The following is a 13,732-nucleotide window of genomic DNA, read 5'->3' as shown; positions in this document are numbered from 1 at the left end:
GCAATAAGTGCTATGAAAGAACATACAGAGTGTTCTGAGGGTTTAACAGGATTCAGTTTAGATTGTTTGGGCTCACCAAAGGCATGCTTTTTATAAAAACCAATAGTCAAATTTGAAACCCAAAATCTAATATAAAACACAATATTATAATAAACAAGGGGAAAATTCTCTCATTAAAAACAAATTTTAAGATTGTAAGCTATTTTCATGCCATTTGTCCCCCAGCTGTGTGAGCACGTGTGCTGAAGGGTTGTTCAGCCTGTGAAACATCGTTGTCCTATTTCCTTCTTTAAATTGTTTTAGTATGTTTAAAATCTGGAGACTGTGAAGACACAATGACCGGAAAAATTACAAATAAATAGTCTGATTAAATACTATAAAAATAACACTGAGTTAACCAACCAACTGCATTTCAATCCTTAGTTATGTATAAATTGTATTTAATGTGTGCTATGGGTGTATTTGCAGTGTGGGATATAATGAAAACATTTGAGGCCTGCTATATCTGTATTCCCCACTTCCCAGGCCCAGAATGTCCAGGAAAAAATCCACTATCTTCCAGAGCTTGCCCTCCTGTGGTGTTTGGCATTTTGATGAACAGCTCTGCCTATACCTCTTTGCACGAGTCATCCTAGACTCCTGGTTCTCCCCGTGCTTAGGTTATCAAGTCTTTTTGATACTCTCTGATCTCAAATCTCTCTCCAGTCCATCTCTTCCTCTACATTCTTGCTATTTCAGTTTTCAGCAAGTCTCATCTGGATGATTGCAAAAGCTTTCTAACAGATGAACAGAAATTCTTTCTTGCAGGCTTGAGTTCAAGTCTCAGCTCCAAATACCAATAAACTTAGTTGTCTTGCTGAGTTACATAACTTCTCTGTGCCTCAGTTTTCTCATGGGTAAAATGAGATAAAAATACTACCTACCACTTACAGTTGTTGTGAGGATTAACTAGGAGATCATGCAGGTAAAACATGTCACAGAGTGCCTGGCAAATAGTAAACTCTTTGTGCTCCATAGGTAACTATTGTGCTTACTGTAGTCTCCTTGCCCCTTACTTCCTCTTCAATCCATCCCCCGCGCTGTGGCCAGAGCAATCTTTCGTAAATGAATACTGCTCATTTACCACCACCACCTTAAATCTTTGAAGATTTAGTTTCGTCAAAAGAATAAAGCCCAAAGTTATCACTACAATGAACATAAACATAAACCACCCTACAAGTTTCCTGGTGTAATCTTAACCCATCCCTTTCTTCCACATGCCCAGGCAGCCCACTGATGTCTTCCAGAATTTTTATAAATGGAATCATATGGGTGCTTTTTAAAAATTTTGTCTGTTTTCTTTTGCTTAGTATCTGTGTATCTTCTTCGGTGAAATTTCTGTTCAAATTTTTTGCCCATATTTTAAATGGAGATATCTGTTTTCCCATGATTTAGTGTTGAGAGTTCTTTATAGAAACATGATACGAGTCTTTTACCCAAAATGTAATTCGCTAATATTTTCTCCCAGACTGTGTCTTGTCTTTTTATTTTGTTAACGGTATCTTTCAGAGAGAAAGAACTTAAATTGAATTCATTTATTACTTGATAGATAATGCTTTTGGTGTCATGTCTAAGAAATTTTTCCAAAAATTATCTTCTGTTTTTCTCTAGAAGTTTTGTGGTTTAAAGTTTTATATTTTGTTCTATATTCCATTTTGTATTAATTTTTGTAAAAGGTGTAGGTTATGGATCAAAGTTTATTTATTTATTTTTGTGTGTGGTTATCTAATTGTTTCAGCACCATTTGCTGAAAAGAATGTCCTTTCATATTCCACCCACATTTAAAACCTGAAAGAAAACGAATTGAATTGCCTTTGCAACCTTGTCAAAAATCAGTTGAACACATATTTGTGGGTCTATTTCTAAACTTTATTCTGTTCTTTTGATTAATTTGTTTATATGTATGCTAACACCACATTGTTAAAATAACTACGTAGCTTTATAGTCAGTCTTGAAATCAGGCAGGATAAGTCTTCCAACTTTTTCTTCTTTGTCAAGGTTGTTTTAGCTGTTCAGGGTCTTATGTATTTTTATATGAATTTTAAAATCTGCTTTTTAGTTTATTCGTAAAAGTATGCTGGGATTTTGATGCAATTGCACTGGGTCTATATATCAATTTGGGGGAACTGACATTGTCTTAGTCCATTTTGTGTTGTTATAACAGAATACCTGAGGATGGGTTATTTAAAAAGAACAGAAATTTATTTCTCAGTTCTGGAGGCCGGGAAGTCCAAGATCAAGGTGCGAGCATTTGGTGTCTGGTGAGGACTTTCTTGCCGAGTCCTCACATGGCAGAGGGCAGAAGGACAAGCTCTGCGTGAAGCCTCTGTTAGAACGGCCTTAATCCCATTAACAAGGAAGGAGCCCTCATGACCTAATCACCTCTTAAAGGCCCTTACTCTCAGTACTATCACATTGGCAACACCTGAAGTTTGGAGGAACACATTCAAACCATAGCCTTGTTGAGTTTTCTGAGAGATGTAGTCCCTTCTGGGAAAAGAAGTGGAATGACATGAGAAGACATGAAGTCAGAGTGTGAGTTTCCTGAGTGACCGTGGGCATGTCAGTTTCCCACTCAGAGCCTCAGTTTCCTCTTCTGTAATTGAACAGAGAATAATGCTCTGTGTGACTGAGCCAGATAATGATAGTGTGCTGGCAGCCTCCCAAGGATAACAAAGCACTTTTCACATACTGAATATTGTTGTTATGCACCCTATGGGTTTGCCAAAAAGAATGCCTGGTGTAGAGGGGCTGGTGCTATTTGTACATTAGATTTTCTCCTCCTCTTCCTCATCATTATAATGATGACTCATCATCACCCAGTGCTAAGCCTTTCAGGTGAGCTTCCGTGCACTCATGGAGCCCGCTATCAGCCTCATTTTGTGATTACCCCAATTGGATGGCCATCAAATGTCATTTACAGCATCTTTTCTCTCCTCAGAAACACTCACTGTTTTTCAAGTCTGATTCCCAAATTTGCCAATTTCCTTCTACCTGTTTCCCATTTTTCTGGCTGGTTCCGTGGACTCTGGTTTTTATTTTTCTCCTTCCTTCCTGATAATCTCTCTTTCACCAATCTGTTAATTTATTCTCAGCTGCCACAGTGCCTGGCTCCAACACTTGTTCTCTCTTTACCACCCTGGGTTTTGTGCCACCCAATGGCTGCTGGGACTAGGGGTTCTTGGAACAAGGGTCCTGGCCACCACCTGTGACCAAGACCTGGCCAGGTCCCAGCATGTATCTCACAGTGTCCATGGACTCTCTGTCCTTGGACACTGCAGCCTGGGCCAGCTGCAGCTGTGAAATCAGCTTGCTCCAGGCAGTAACTTTGGAAGATCTGGTTAAAACATTCTTACTTCTGTCTCTATAACTGCCTGGGTTTAGGACTCAGATCCAAGATGTGCCAAAACCTAGCCCTGTTTGTTCTATGTACATTTAATTACTGCTCTATTAGAGTTTAAATTTACTTTCAATGTGCTTTATAATTTTTCTGCCTATTTGATGGTCTTTTTCTCTCCTTTCTTGCTATATTTAGGATCCATATTTTCATTAATTCATTTTTTTCCTGTTAGATTAGATAAACACTTTGACTACTAATAAACAGTAAAAGATAAACATCTTTACTATTCTATTAGTGCTTACCCTAAAAATGGCAGAGTCTGTCCTTGATTTATCAAGGTAAAACACTAATTGGTACTTAGACCCTCCTCCTGGACAATACTGTCTAAGGACTTTAGAACACCTTAATTTCACATACCTCTCTCCTAACAGGTATACTGTTGTTGAGTGTATTAAATTCCATATGCATATTATGGAATTGCATCGTTATTGTTGTTTAGAGCCGATATTTATTTAGGTATGCCGGTGTGTTTACCATTTCACAGTCTTCATTCCTGTCTGCCTCATTCACCTGTCTCCTTCCTTTAGTCTTTCCCTTAGTGAGATTTGCTGTTGGTAAATTCTCTCAGCTTTTCTTTGTCTGAAAACATTTTAATTTTACCTTCATCCTTCAAGGATATATATATTTTTTGGTTGTAGAATTCTATATTCTTCATTAGCAGTTATTTTTATTCCCTATTTTATTTCCATTGTCTTCTAGTTTGCATTGTTGTCCTTGAAAAGTCAGAGGTCAGTGTTTTGCTCTTTGGACGATAATCTACCCAATTGGGTAGATTATAAACAACCCCAATTGGGGCTGTTTGAAAAATCATCTTTGTCTTTGATTTTCTGAAGTTAAAAATTATGATGTGACTCAAAATTTAAATTTCTTAAGATTTAATTCCCCTTGGAGTTTATTTGGTATCTTGGATTTTGGAAGTGATGTATTTTATCAGTTCTGTGAAATTCTCAGCCACTATTAAAACTTGTTTCTGCTCATTCTCTCTTTTTTGTCTTTTTGGGACTTTGGCCGTGTGTATCTTAGACTTTCTCCCGACACTATTTATGTCCATTAAACCTTTGCATTTTTGCACTTTTATTTCTTTATGCTGCACTCTGGATAGTTTCTTCTGACCTATTTTCCAGTTTACTTAATTTTTTTTAATGCTATTAAATTACTTTAGTATGTTTTTTTCTCCAAGATTAAATACATAGTAAAAATGGGAATAATATATTCTCTTATGTAATCTCAAGTGAAAAACATCAAAATCTACCCATTAAACTTTCTTTAAATATCCTCTAATGCAACTTCCTGAAGAAAGAGCAGGAAATCCTTTTACAGGAGCACTTTGGTGGCAGGACTTAGGATAACTTAGGGGAATTTGTGCTTAGCTGGCCATGTTAAGTATATTTCTCAGATTGAAAAAAATGGTTCTTCCACAGAAAATTTGCTGGCAAAATATCCTACAACATCTACATATGACAGGACAAAATGCCTTCCTCTGCAACCATGAAAGTGAGCTGCTTTCCAGCAGGGGACAATACTTGTATTCTCAATGTGATTCTCTATGTGCATGGCATGATGATCTTTGGTACTCAGGTTTTTGTTTTAAATAAGGAGAAGAGTTTGTGTGTTTTAGCTCATGTTCCCAATTTCTAAATATTGTTATGTGTTTTGTTATCCAAAATTTTATCATTTGTCTATGATTTTCATAAGCCTTCTTTTAGTCAGATAGTATCCTTAAACGCTCTCCACAGTTCCATGGCCCCAAGTGGACATGCTAGATGGTCACAGGGACTATCGTCCACAGGTTCCTTCTAAAAGTGTATTCACAGCAGCCCAATCACTTTCTCAGAGAATGTGCCTTAACCCAAACCAGCTTCATGTTAAAGGCCCTCAGTGCCACAACAGAGCTTTGGGATATAGTCCTACACAACAGTCCCAGAGAGCACACATGTCCTTCATTGTCACATTTTCTTTTTATTTCTTTCTCCTACTATGCTGTAAATTCTACAATGGAAAGAGTTTATTTTATTTACCAATTTATCTACAGTATTCAGAACAGTGCCTGGAACATATTAGGTGTTTAAAAAGTAGTTGGCCCTAGTAAATAAGCTACTAGGTTGACCTACTATGTGGCAGCACTCTTCTGCTGTTAAACTAACCTGTGGACCTCTTAATTTAGTTTTCCCTCTAGAATCTATTTTTTTTCTCCAATTCTGCAAAGTCACTTTTCATCTTTTCTAGTTCCTTGCTAAAGCTTAAAAGGATTAATTTTATCTTCATAAACATAGTTGGCTTATAGTTTTGTCTGGTAATTCTAAATGGTTTCTGTAGTCTGTAATTTATGTTTATTGTTGTTAATGTTGCCTTGTTTCTTTATATTTTAGGTTATCTTTGATTGAGTGCTAGGCATTGTATTTGAAAAAATATTTGAAGGAGTAATTTGAGGTCTAAGATAATGGTATCTTCCTCCAGATAGGATTTTTTTGTTCATTTCTACCAGGTCATTTCTACTAGTTATGTGGGACCACCTTAATGCAACTTATGTCTTGAAATTACATTTGGTTCACCCTAATCCCAGGGTGCAGTCTTTTGTGATACTACACTAGGTCCTCTGGTTTAGCAGGCCCCCTGCCCTTAGCACAGTCTAGACTTCAACTTATGCCCATCTAGCTTGTCCATCTGTGTTATAAAAAATGCTGCTCAGCCTTTCAGCAGCCTTTTCTAAAACAGCAGTCTCTTCCACATCAGCAAACATTCACTTGATAATGGTGGCCCCAACTCATCTTTCTGGAATTTTATCTTTTCATAGAACTTGGCTCAATAAATCTCACAGTCATGCTAGCTTTTCAATGCTTTAAGGAAGATACTTGAAAAAATGCTTAATCCAGATATTTTTCATATTTTATTGTCTTTAGTGGGTGGGTTGGTTCAAATTTCTTGTTCTGTCATTTTCAGAAATGAAAGACAATTTTTTCGTTTATTTTTTGCTTGTTCATTTTTTAAAAAGATGAGCTGCTAACACATGTTCCTAGCAGACGAGATTATGGGGGGAGTTACAAGGGAGAAGGAATTTGGTTTTTATTTTATATACCACTTATGTATTACTTTTATAACTAAAAATTATAATTCCAAAATTTAAAGACCGAATCTGTGTAAAGAACTAGCACAACATTAGGCACATTACCATTGCTCAAAATGTGACATTTTCATTTGCTGGTTTCCTCTTCTTTTTTCGTTCACCCTCTCCCCTGACGCCACTATGATAACACTCTGCCTTTTTGTGTCTTACTCCACTGGGGCCATGAATGCTCCTCTGTCATAGGAGCCCCACTCCTGCTCTCCTTCCTCATTGGATAGCCCAATCTTCACGCATGGCTCAGATCTCATTCTCACCAAGGACTGAAGGAATTTGCACACCCCTGGAAAGACCTAAAATGACATGGCAATATGTAGGCACATGGGGGTGCTCCAACCACCTCAACATAGAAGAAATCCCACAGCTATTGGGAGTCAATACTTGGGCAGTATAGTAGTCATGGGGCTAATGAATCCTGGAATAAGTCACACCAAAGACATACTGATTGTATTGAATCTTTGCTATGCTCTCCTGGAATAGGATTTACCAAACGCCACTTTAGTTTGTAAACTTCTTGCAAAAATGGCAGTGGCACGACTTGAACATTAGAAAGACTTTATTCCTGAAAGATTCACAGGGACAAACCATCATGCATAAGCCCTTTGACTGCCCATGAAAAGTATATTGGATATTCTTCCAGACTTTCAAGTGGTTCCAGATCCAACCTTCTGCCAGTGCACTTAATAGAATCTGCCAGTGTTCTCCTTTGTGCATCTTTCAGCATCAAATTTCTTCTGCTCACTTTTCCATTTAATTAAAATTTGATTTGTTTTCATATCAAAGACAGACTCAAACCAAGTTTGGAGGCCAGAAGGAAAAATATCATCAATTACAGATAAAGGAACCCAGACACTTCTGTGACATCCTCTGCCAAGGTAGGGGCACATTTCTGGGCATATTTGACAAATGTTCACTTCTTTGGGAATATAGCAACTTCCAGGAAATATCCTCACTCAAGTTCAGCGGCATTTGCTTTCATTTAACTAACACTTACGCAGCACCCACTATGTGCCAGGCACTGTTCTAAGCCCTTACCCTTTCTCTGCATTCTTCCCTCATGCAGGGAGCCGTGCGTGGTAGATGGATTTGAGGAAAAGGTCCAGGGCACAGTTATCTCCTCTGGCTGAAAACAAAATGCAGCAGATGGGAGATGCTTTGCAAATCAAGGTGCTGATGCAGGAGAACAGGCCACCGGGCTGGTACCACCAGTGTGGCTGAGTGACACTGGCTTGGGAACTATCATGACGTGTGTGGGACAGGCTTGCAAGAGCCAGATCAAGTTAGCGTAATGGAATTCTGTGCAAGGTCCTAGGAACAGGGCTGTTGGAACCAAGAAGAGCATCCAGATCCAGCTCGGAGACCTGGAGTTAGGGCCAGCCAAGGGGTCTAGGGTCAGGGGAAGACAGAGGGGCTGGGTGGAAGTTGACCTCTCTTCAGAAAAATACAGCTTCAGGCTTAGATCAGCAGGGCCAAAATGATTTGGGACTCCAGATATAGGGAATATTATTTTAAAACCTCTTTTTCAGAATTCTGTGATCTAAAGTAGCATTTTAGCACTCCATTTTTAATGCTGCTTCTGATGCTGATTTGATGTAAGACCTAGAACCTAGGAGTAAAATATACTATTCAAGTAAAAGAAGACAATTTAATTTATACACAGGGTCAAGCTCTTTCTAAATTAATTTTATCTCAGAATGTGAGGGTAGGGGTGTGGTGGAGTTTAAGCAGGGGGGTGCCAGGGACAGATCTGTGAGCATCAGGGTGGTGGGAACAGGGGCTGCCGAGAGGAGGAGGAAGTCAATGTACCGCTTTGTCCTTTTCTCCTGTGTTTGGTTTGAGGCCAACCAATTTCACTGTGGACATAGAAAGAGCAAATACCAGTAGGAAAAGAAGCCGTGGACGTATTACCTATTGGTATGTGGTCCCAAGCAACTAACTGGTGATTCTACCAGCCACTCCCATCAATGTTTCAAAAACAGAAGGTCCTGTGGACCTTCTCTGACTCTCCAGCACCCAGGAAGTGTAATTTCTCTTCCTGTCTTTGAATCTAGGCACAGGTTTATAGGGCCTTTCAAATGCCATCTTAGATTATATTCAAAAGGCAAACAGACACTGCCAGTGGGTTATCAGTAGATGGAGGTACAGCCATGAATCATTGGAAAAGGACATGGTTTTAGTTGGTTGTAGATTTTTGTTTTTGGTATTTTTTAACAATTGAGTCACTTCATGATTTTGATTTGTTAAAGAATTAACCTATAATAATATTTCTTCATACCAGTTATCAATATATTACCTCTCACCTCCAAATTTACCCTTCAATTCGTGCCCAGGGAGAAGGGAGGGGATTCCTTTAAGCATTCTCCTTTATGGAGAACAGTGGTAAGCTTTCTGGGTAGGGGCACTGAAGAGGCATTGCAGGAGAGACAGGGTTTCTATTGCTGCTTTCGGCGACTGCACTGGCAGTCCGCAGCAGGAGGTACGAGGACATCTGGTGGTGTTCTGTCCCAGAATGGGCCAGGAACGTGCTGTCCTTCAGCAACCCCACAGCCCTGGCTCAGCACAGCCATCACCATACCACAGCTTCCTCAGCACAGAACACAGACTCCACAAGCTTCAGGCTTCCTGTTCACATTGGCACCCTATGTCCCTCTGCTTGCTTTCCCCTTCAGAGTTTTGCCTTCCGTGGCTCTTCTGATGCTATGGTCCTCCCAGTACGGACACCATATGTCCTCCTGTCTGCATCAGAGCCGCCTGCCGGTCCCCCCACCCCCTGCATGCCTGTGTAACCAGCCGCTGACTGTGGTCTCTCTGTGCTTGGAGGGCTGCTTCCTGCTTGCCCAGGGACTGTGGACCTGCTCTGACCTGGGAAAACTAGCAGACTTCCCTGACACCCTGCATGCTGCAGCAACACCCTTTCTAGTGAGGCCTGAGCCCCTGGGGGAGTAGTATTCTCCATTATCCCTAGAGTACTCCACAGAGTTCTTTTACATCTTATAGTTACTCTTTTACCATAGCTTAATAATTTTTTATATGAAACTTTTCCCATTTAAATTACAATATGGTTTCTGTCTCCTGAATGGACCTAGATCAATGCAGAAATCTACATTTAATTAGCACTCACTGTGTTCCATGAGGTTTATATATGCTATTTCACTTAAGGCAGCAATGTGATGTAGGAGAGGGAATAAAGCCTGAGCTTTGGAACCAGAAAGATCTGTGCTATAATCCTGGCTCCACCACTTACTACTTCTGTGGTGTTTGGGTAGAGGATGCTGCATTCTGCACCCAGATCCCCTTCAGCACTAAGATCCTCATTTATTTAGTTGCCAGCACTGTTGGCTGATGGCAGGGCATGGCTTTGTTTCTCTCTGAAAATTGTTCTCTACTGAAGGAAGCTGCCATGGCCAAAGTTACATCCCCTCTGGAGAGAAATCCACACCAAGGAGTACAAAGACCTGGTTCCCTTTGATTTCACTTGGTGCATCCCCATTTCAGAGCACCCCATGAGATCTGAGGTTGCTGTTGGCCACTGCACTGAAATTCTCTTTCTGTGCAAACCTGCTTTTCTCACTCCTTCACAGGTGTTGTTCCTCAGCACTTTTCCTAATAAACCTCTTGCATGCAAATCTCAGAGCACTGTTTTCCAGGAACCTAAATTTTGAGAATAAGTTACTGAACAGCTCTGAGCTTCTGTTCTTTTGCCTGTCAAAGGAAGATGATGATTGCAAACATGTCACAAATTACCATGGGGATTTAATAAAATAATACACGCAAAGAGCTCAGCAAAGTATCTGACACATTTAGCACTTAAAGGAGCTTGTTATGAAGATTTTTAATAAAATGAAGGCATTATTACTCCCATTTTACACACAAGGCAGTTGAGGTTCAGAAAGTTTAAGTAACTTGCCAAGGTCACATCATCAACAGTGGAGCTGGGATTTAAGCATATATTATATAAATGTGTGTGTATATATATACACACATATATTTTTGTTACCACTTTATACTGCCTCTTGTTCTTTGGAACTAACTAGTAGAAGTTTTGATAGAAGTTTCGATTAGAATATAAAGTTCATGGAGGAAGTTGGAGAGGGCATATGGAAGCCCGTCTTTGAGGCTTATGGGAAATGCACGGCAACCAGCTTCAAAGAAGTGGGAAGAGGACACAGGAGTCCTCTCAGTTCTATTGCATTCTGTGACAATCAAATGAAAGAACGGTAAAGCGCTGGAGCTTAAGAACCCCCTCTGAGCCATTGTCTGGTTTTGCCAGTCACAGGCAGAAAATGAAAAGTGGAAGCAATGCATTTTCCAGAAATTTTAACAGTTTTCAGAGTTATTTTTAACTATTTGCCAAATTCTTAGAAAAGGAGAAAAAAGCCACTAGAGTTTTTGTTCCTTATATAATTTGCACAATCCACAGGCGATTTTTCTTTTTCCTTTTTCACTTCAGAATAATGGAAATAATAATTCCCTTTGTAAAGGATTCTCTGAGCACCTGTGGTTGAGAGTAAAAGGGACATACAATGAAAAGCAAAATGGATAAGAAGCCCTGCTGCAGAGCTGGGGACCCGTGGGAACAACACACAAGGGACATCAGTGACTTAGAGGGGGTGGCTCCAGCTCTCACCATTTACACTCTGGGTGCTGTTGTCCCCAAGACAGTTACAGTAGGCTGAAATCTCACCATTTGTCTCTGGGCAGGGCAGGATTCTGCAAGGAATCAATAAAATCCTCCTGCTTTCTTATGTCTGTTTGTCAGAGACCGTGCAGGCCACTTCAAGAAAGCAAGGCTTCACATTGACCAAGCACTTTGGTAGAAACATAATTATCTGCTCAGAAACACACCCTGGGGACAGGAGAACCTGTGCAGTGCAGTGGAGCACAGACAAACAGCCTCCATCTGCAGGAGAAGGTGGTTCTCTCAGGCTGAGTCAAGGTGGGCCTCAGAGGCTACCAGAGTTTACATGATGGAGAATGTAAAGGAACATCTGACCAGGAGCTGTTTTGTGCACGTACTGGCCGGGGGGAAACTTCCCCTTCATCCTCTGAAGGTTGGCTGAAAATCAGTGGACAAAATACATATTAATAGGAAGAAAAGGCATAACAGATTTTATTTTGACATGCTAGAGGGGTGGGTTCATGCACAAGGGGGATCACAGGAGAGTGGCTGCCCAGTAACCCAGAAGCTTATATACAGAAGCTTATAGACCAGCCATCATAGGGGAGAGGGGAGATGAGGAAGTACAGGAGTAAACGATTTTTAGGACAAATGAATATGCTGAAAGAACAATGGCCTGGGACCAAGTTTTTCTGAGTTCTGGGGGAGATGGCATTACAGATGGAGGAAGAAAATCGAAAGTTAAGCAGAGACTGTCTTGTTGTGCAGGTGAAAATATCTCAGGCAACCTTACAACTGCCCTCAGAAAGAGCAGACAGTAGAAAACGAGGCAGGTCTCATCAGTGCAGATTTTCTTCTCTGCAGACGCCAATATCTTCCACAAAGGGCAACCTTCTAGCTATTCCTGTTTTTCTAGCCCCTCTGAATCTAGCCCCTTTGACATCTTGAAATATGTCAAAGAAAGTATATTATGGGCTGAAATATTTTGCTTCCCTTCATGCTCAAGGTCCCTCCTCTCTACAAATAGGTGTGGATATCTGGATATCTGGAGGCTTTGGATGGGGAGAGCAAAAGTCCAGTTTTAGAATTTTCATCCAAGGCTACCTTTCATTGAGAATACTTGCTTTATTATGCCCTACGCTGCTCGCAAATCCATACTTCAAGAATCTCCCTTCCCTTCATCTCTGGCCCCAAGGGGAGCAAATTATTTTGAGGAAGCAAAATAATCATTGTATTTAAGTGACCTGCATTACAGTGCTGGAAAAACCAAGAGAAAAAACATGAAGTAAAGCAGTTAAGAAGTTAGTAGTTTTTCCATGTATAGTATAAAAGGCTGCCAGCAAATGTAAGGACCGTTCTTCAAGTGGGTTACACAGAACACCAGATCCATGGGATGTTAAGAAGTGTTATAAGAAAAAGTATTTCTGTGGTCAAATGACCTTGATCAATGCTGGATTAAACAAAGCAAAGCGAATTTCTTTACTGCGGGGCTTTTCAGTGCCTTCAACATAATTATTCACGTAAAATTTCTGAGAGGGAGTATCTTGTGCTGTGTCCCCCAAAGTTGTTTAAATACTGAGTAATGTTTTCATAGAGCCCTTTGAGGGACTTGTGTGTCACACAACTCTTCAGAAACGTGACGATGGCAGTCTTATTTTGTTTTCCATTCAACCTTACTGCTTCAAGGACAGCTTGGCACATGGCAGGTGCCCAATGAGTAGTTTTTGGACAGGTGAATAAATGAAAACAGCACCTTATGCAAATTAGGAATTCAAAACTTATTCTCTAAAGTAAGATTAACTGATTCACTGAAGTGGCTTCCAAACATACAATTCTATTATTAATTATTTTACATGGCCCCTATTCTGTCCATAAACATTCTCTATTACCCAGAGTTTCAGAAGCAGGGACCTAGACTTGGTCAGGTAGGTATTCCCGTAGTAATGTGGGGTTACTGCAGGTGGGATAAGTCAATCATGCAGGAAAAGAAACTGGAAGGATGTCTGGTGAGACAGAGGCCAAGCAGCGGGGAGGGCATGAGATTGAGAGGTCATCTGTCTGATGACTGGCCAATCTCCATTTTTCTACAAACACTTAAATGACTTGCCTGTGGTTCTCGTAGATGGCCCTATATCCTTACAGTAAATACCACACCTCTCTACTTATATCAGCCCGAAGGCTTTCCAGCTCCCTAGACCCAGTGACCACCAACAAAGTCCCTCGGCCAGTGCTGACAATGAGAACTATTCCCTCCCCCATCTCTCTCCCAGGGCCTCTCTGCATCTCTCTGAGTATCTGCTCTATTTTCTTTTAGACATTTCACATGTGACCTTTAATGACTGATATGTGACCTTTCAGCTTTAGCCCCATAGCTCTGTGACAACATTCACAATTCCCCAATTCCAAATTGCCAGGAAAGGCCTTGAATGGCCCAGCTCATCTTTTGGAGCCAGGCCACGTGGCTCATGGGTGGTCAATCAACGGATGGGTTACCCTTGATTAAGTTTCATCCCTGGCTCACTTGACTCTGTTCAAGGGTCTTCAGGGCTCTCAG

Source organism: Cynocephalus volans, chromosome 3, assembly GCF_027409185.1.
Source record: "Cynocephalus volans isolate mCynVol1 chromosome 3, mCynVol1.pri, whole genome shotgun sequence".
In the NCBI taxonomy this organism is placed as follows: Eukaryota; Metazoa; Chordata; class Mammalia; order Dermoptera; family Cynocephalidae; genus Cynocephalus; species Cynocephalus volans.
The sequence above is the reverse complement of the archived record's forward strand: the minus strand, read 5'-3'. Positions refer to the sequence as shown.